Source organism: Berghia stephanieae, chromosome 6, assembly GCF_034508935.2.
Source record: "Berghia stephanieae isolate SIO BIC M18660-M18661 chromosome 6, UCSD_Bste_1.3, whole genome shotgun sequence".
Classification (NCBI taxonomy): domain Eukaryota; kingdom Metazoa; phylum Mollusca; class Gastropoda; order Nudibranchia; family Aeolidiidae; genus Berghia; species Berghia stephanieae.
In genome coordinates, this window is record NC_088365.1 from 19,058,690 (window position 1) to 19,065,412 (window position 6,723).

Sequence of the window (6,723 nt, forward strand, 5' to 3'; positions counted from 1 at the left end):
ACATATATATATATTATTTAGAATATTTACCACAATGTTTGGGGCAGTCTACATCAATGTTTCAGGCTTAATTTGCCATCTTCAGCACTGAGTTGTTTTGTTGACTGTTGTTGTTTTTTGAAGTGGTTCCGGTTTAAGTTAATTAAGAGGAATTTGCGCCGATGGGGACACTTTCCGTAGATCTCACTTTTCATGTTGAGTGTGGCTTCATGAGGTTGTTTGATTATAGTATATTTTTCTTCCAGGCATAAGCTACATTGTTTTGATGTTGGTGTGTATCCTGTTGCTTTAGATAAAATTTTCCATGAAATGTTGTGGTCTATTTTGTTGTCTTTTAATTTCCAAATATGTTCGCTGAGTTTTGTGGATGTTTTTTTGTTAGTGTTTCTAAATGTTGAGGTGTGGAGGTTGTATCTTGTTTTGAAATTATTTTCTGTTAGTCCTACATATTTTTCTTGCTTGTTTGTTTTAGTTTCTGTGACTGTGGCTTGGTAAATTAAACTTGATTCTAAGCATTGTTTGTTTAGCGGGCAATGTTCTTTATTTCTGCAGTTGCATTTTCTAGTGGGTGGGTTTTGCTCTTGTCGGTGGTTTATTAATATTTTTTTGTTGTGGCTTGAAATTATTTGTTCTATGTTGCGCATACACGAGTAACTTATTTTTATGGTATTCCTGTTGATAATTTTATGTAGCTTGTGGTTTTTTGGAATGTGTGTATCAATTAACTTCAGGAACTGCTGTCCTATGTTTGTGCTGACGTTTATGTCGAAAGGTGGGTTGAACCAAGTTATGTGTCGTTTTCTTGTTTTACGTTCTTCACTTGTGTGTTGGGGGTTACATGAGAGGAGGCGTCTGTGTATACAAATGGTGTGTTGTATCCACTTTTTGTGAGTGCTTCTTTGTAGGGGGTGCTGCGACGTTGAATATCTCTCTGTTTTCCGAAAGTTTGCTCACCCTCAGTGCTATGTTTTTTGGTATGTTTTCAATGACGGGACGGGGGTGGTTGCTGTTTTTATTAATGTAGCTAATGGTGTTGTTTGGTTTTCTGAACGGTTGGAATGAATTGGATTTTATGTCGAATGTGATGTCGAGGAAGTCAACTGTTTTTTTGTTTGCTTCTATCGTGATTTTCAAATTGTTGTTTTGGAATATTTTACAGATTTGTTTTTTGATGTTTTCGTTCGCTCTTGGTCGTCTGTTGGTTATAGCGAGTCCGTCATCTCTATAGAGGCCGATGTATGTGTGTGTATGTTGTAGTTGTGACAGGATGTAGAGTCCGACCAGTTCGCATGTTTCAGCACCGTCGAACGAACCCATTGTTACGTCGAAATCATTGTGTCGCTTTGTCCACGGTGTGTTGTCGTAGTATAGTGTGCTGTGCTTGGTGTGTTTGATGATGTGTTTTTCCTCTTCTGTAATGTTGGTGTCTGGGTACAGCTGGGGCGACCATCCCCAACCCAGCGCGTCCACAGGTGGCGGATCGTAGAACGGCCTACAGATCCTGATCTATAGGTTAGCTGTAAAGCCGCGGACCAACTGGCGATAGTCGTGGAGAGTGAGGTTGGGTAGTCTGGCAGCACAGCTACACATACAAAATGCCTCATATACTCTATGAAGGGACTATCAAGGTGAATGGGAGGCGCCTTAAAACCTGCCAAATGCTCCCACTGCCTTGTGGGTTATGACCGGGAGGTCAAAAGGCTATGGAGTAAACCAGATAAAAATCCGTCAGAAGGCAACGGGAAACCACTGACGTATCATCCCAAGATCGTCATGATGTCCGTCCAAGCGAATCTAGTCAACGACGTCAATGGATGTTTTTCGAGCAACTCGATTACAGCCTCGTCCGGTAGAGATAGTCATGCAGGTGAACAGGTGACTCTCGACCGTCATCCAGCTACTGTGCACCACCAAACATTACGAACAGCAACATGGAATGTAAGAAGTCTGTACCAGAAAGGAAAATTAGCAAATGTAGTTATGGAAATGAAGAGATTGAATATCAATGTTTCAGGATTATCAGAAGTTAGATGGAAAGGAGCAGGAGAACTTAATTATGATGACTGTAAAATTATATACTCAGGAGGAGGAGAACACCAAAGGGGAGTTGGAATTATACTAGATAATAAAACGGCGCGAGCAGTCAAAGGATTCTGGCCCATATCAGACAGAGTAATGGCAATCAAACTACAAGCAAAACCTTTTGATTTTGATATTTTACAAATATACGCCCCAACCACCAGTCACGATGATGAAGAAGTGGAAAATTTCTATCAACAAATAGATAAAGCAATGCATCAGTTTAAGTCTTCGGACATAAAACTCATCATGGGCGATTTTAATGCCAAGGTGGGCCGAGAAAGAATAGAAGATATTGTGGGCCCACATGGTCTGGGAGACAAAAATGACAGAGGTGATCGTCTTATTCAATGGTGCCGTCAACATGATCTGACAATCACAAATACTTGGTCAACAAACCACAATAGAAGGAAGTGGACATGGAAAAGTCCTGGAGATGGAGTGAGAAACCAAATAGATTACATACTCATCAGCAAACGTTTCCGAAACTCGGTTTTGTATGCCAAATCTATGCCGGGGGCTGACTGTAACAGCGATCATATACCTGTGCTATGCCCCATACGAGTTAAATTGAAAATCTGCAAAAGAGCAAAGGCTAAACCTAAATACCAACTAGACATTCTCCGGGAGGAACAGAAGATACAAGAAAAATTTGAACTATCAGTAAGAAACAAGTTTGAAGTGCTTGGAGAACTAACAGATATAGAAGAGAAATATGAGCAGTTTAAAGACAGTGTTGCTGCATCATTAGAAGAAAATGTTCCAACCACACTTAAGTTGCAGAAGAAGAAATGGATTACTCCAGAGATATTAGAACTAATGAATGAGAGAAGAAAGGCCAAAAATCAGGAAGAAAAATACAAGACTCTGAACAGGCAGATAAAAAGAAAATGCAACGAAGCTAAAGAAGACTGGATAAATGAACAATGTCACTATATAATGTCCTGCAAAGAAAAAAAATGGCAAATTCTTCCATCAGAAAATCAAAGAAGTGACAAACAAAACTAAATCAGGTGCTAAAAGTGGATGCATCAAAGACAAGCGTGGAAACACCCTCATGGACAAAGACTGCATTCTAAACAGATGGTCAGAATATATTGAAGAACTTTTCTTTGATAATCGAGGAGAAATGCCTATGATAAAAGAACTGGAAGGGCCTTCTATAATGAAAGATGAAGTTAGGAACGTCATGAAAAGCATGAAAAATGGAAAAGATGCATGACCTGATGCCATAACAATTGAAGCCTTGACTGGCCTGGGAATGGGGGATTGAATTCATCACAAACCTTCTAAATCAAGTGTATGACACAGGAAAAATGCCAACTGATATGAAACGATCCATTTTTATAGCACTACCAAAAAAGCCAGGGGCAGTTGATTGTGAACAACACAGAACTATTAGCCTAATGAGCCACCTCACAAAAATTCTTTTGAAGATAATTTTACTAAGAATAAGAAATAAAATACGACCTGAAATTGGGGAGATGCAATTTGGTTTTGTTGAGGACAAGGGTACCAGAAATGGAATATTCACATTATCAATGCTGATGGAAAGATGTATTGAAGTAAATAAAGATCTGTATATGTGTTTCATCGACTATTCAAAAGCCTTTGATAAAGTGCAACACGAAAAACTATTCAAAATTCTATCATCCTTGGACATTGATGGTAAAGATTTAAGAATATTACGGAATTTGTACTGGAACAAGAAGCAGCAATGCGTGTTGACAACGAACTAAGCAGTTTTACACCTATTAGAAGAGGAGTTAGGCAGGGGTGTGTTTTGTCTCCAGATTTATTCAACCTCTATAGTGAAATGATATTAAGAGATATCGAACATAAGAAGGGGGTGTGTATTGGAGGAAAGAATGTAACAAATCTGAGGTATGCAGATGATACGGTTCTACTGGCAGAATCTGAACATGAACTACAAGAATTACTGGATGTTGTAGTCAGGAGTAGTGAAAATATGGGACTGGAACTGAATATATCTAAAACAGAATGTATGACGGTATCTAAAAATAATAACCCACCAGCCTGTGTAATAACAAGCAGAGGACAAACAATACAACAAGTTGAATGTTTCAAATATTTAGGCTTCAATGTAACATCCAATGGAAAATCAGATTGTGAAATAAAGAAAAGAATAGGTATGGCGAAGAATGCATTCAACCAGCTGCATACAATTATGAAAAACAGGAATATTAGCATGAAAACAAAAATCAAAGTCCTGGATTGCTATGTACTGTCTGTGCTGCTATATGGTTGTGAGAGCTGGACCATAAACAAGACCATGGTTAAAAGACTGGAGGCAGTGGAAATGTGGTTTTACAGAAGAATGATGAGGGTGTCATGGATGGAAAGGAAAAGAAATGAAGAAATTTTAGAAATGGCAAACAGAAAAAGATCACTGATAACAAAAATCATCAAACGCCAAATGGAATTTTTAGGACACATTATCCGCCACCCTGGTTTGGAAATACTCGCCTTGACTGGAAAGATGAATGGAAAAAGAATAAGAGGAAGACAAAGAATAACGTATTTGAAAGGGATAAGAACTTGGACAGATGAAGCTGAGAAAGGTGGCGCTGCTTTAATAGAATTGGCAAGAGATAGATCAGCTTGGCGGAAGATGACCTCCGACGTCTGCTTCAGATATGGAACTACATGAGTGAGATGTTGGTGTATTTTGCTGCGAATTCCAATGCTTTGTTTAGTAAGTCTGGAGTGATGGAGGGGTAAAAATCGCAAATGTCGAAAGAGATGAAGGTGCAGTTTTCTTTGTTTTGGATATTTTTGAACCATTCAATGACTTCATCGGTGTTTTTCCACTGGTTGAATTTAGTTGCTTCTTTGACGTTTTTATTTATTTTTTCTAATATCTTTTTGCTGATTTTTCCAATTTCAGATTTGTATGGATTTATTAGTCTACATTTTGGATTATTTTTGAAGTCAGGCTTGTGATCTTTTAATGTGATGAACGCTTCTCTTCTTGGTGCTATATCGATTCGATCGCTAAGGTCAAGTCTGTTCGCTATATTCTTATCTTCTTTTGTGATCTCTTCGGTTCTATGTGTTCTGTCTTTCTTATAGTCTTTGTTGATTTGTTTGTGTGTCATTTTATCATATTCCTCAGGTGTCATTTTATAATAGTTGTTGGATTTGTCGGCTGGTATCAGAAGTTGTTTTTCTTTGTTTATTTTCTTCACATCGTTAGTCAGTTGGTTTTGGAAGTTGTTATTTTTGTTTTTGAACTGCACACTTTTAATGAGATCTGAAAGTCCGTCTTCTAATTTTTTTAATTCAGGTATTGGGGGGGGGGGGGGAATTTGTAGATTTGAAGCCGTACGTTTTTTTGTGGGTGGTTTCTAAATCTGGGTTCAGAAAAAAGAATGTTCTCCATCGTAGATTCTTGACAAATGTTTCTGTTCTTGCTATTAGTGATTTAATGTAAGATTTTCTGTTGCAGGTAGGGATATTCTTTGTAGAATATGGGAAAGTAGTAGGTCTAAGTTGTGGCGTAGTATCCATTTTGTGTCTAAGAGTGCTCAACGGTGCGGAGCTGTGTATTGAATCGTGTTTGATACAAATATGGTACGAAAAGTGCTCGACATGTAGTAATGGAGCGAATTATTATTTAAAATATTTACCACAATGTTTGGGGCAGTCTACATCAATGTTTCAGGCTTAATTTGCCATCTTCAGGACTGAGTTGTTTTGTTGACTGTTGTTGTTTTTTGAAGTGGTTCCGGTTTGAAGTTAATTAAGAGGAATTTGCGCCGATGGGGACACTTTCCGTAGATCTCACTTTTCATGTCGACAACACACCGTGGACAAAGCGACACAATGATTTCGACGTAACAATGGGTTCGTTCGACGGTGCTGAAACATGCGAACTGGTCGGACTCTACATCCTGTCACAACTACAACCTACACACACATACATCGGCCTCTATAGAGATGACGGACTCGCTATAACCAACAGACGACCAAGAGCGAACGAAAACATCAAAAAACAAATCTGTAAAATATTCCAAAACAACAATTTGAAAATCACGATAGAAGCAAACAAAAAAACAGTTGACTTCCTCGACATCACATTCGACATAAAATCCAATTCATTCCAACCGTTCAGAAAACCAAACAACACCATTAGCTACATTAATAAAAACAGCAACCACCCCCGTCCCGTCATTGAAAACATACCAAAAAACATAGCACTGAGGGTGAGCAAACTTTCGGAAAACAGAGAGATATTCAACGTCGCAGCCACCCCCTACAAAGAAGCACTCACAAAAAGTGGATACAACACACCATTTGTATACACAGATGCCTCCCTCTCATGTAAACCCCAACACACAAGTGAAGAACGTAAAACAAGAAAACGACACATAACTTGGTTCAACCCACCTTTCGACATAAACGTCAGCACAAACATAGGACAGCAGTTCCTGAAGTTAATTGATACACACTTTCCAAAAAACCACAAGCTACATAAAATTATCAACAGGAATACCATAAAAATAAGTTACTCGTGTATGCGCAACATAGAACAAATAATTTCAAGCCACAACAAAAAAATATTAATAAACCACCGACAAGAGCAAAACCCACCCACTAGAAAATGCAACTGCAGAAATAAAG

At 38.4% G+C, this 6,723-nt stretch overlaps 1 protein-coding gene across 1 annotated transcript in view; it reads right to left on the minus strand.

Moving 5' to 3' along the window:
- Nucleotides 1-89, minus strand: part of LOC144974615 (uncharacterized) — a 1,091-nt gene extending 1,002 nt beyond the window's left edge. Inside the window, exon 1 of the mRNA XM_078917654.1 lies at nucleotides 31-89. The gene's annotated coding sequence lies outside the window, so the exon portion shown is untranslated. The remainder of the gene's footprint in view (nucleotides 1-30) is intronic.
- Between the last annotated feature and the right edge of the window lie 6,634 nt (nucleotides 90-6,723).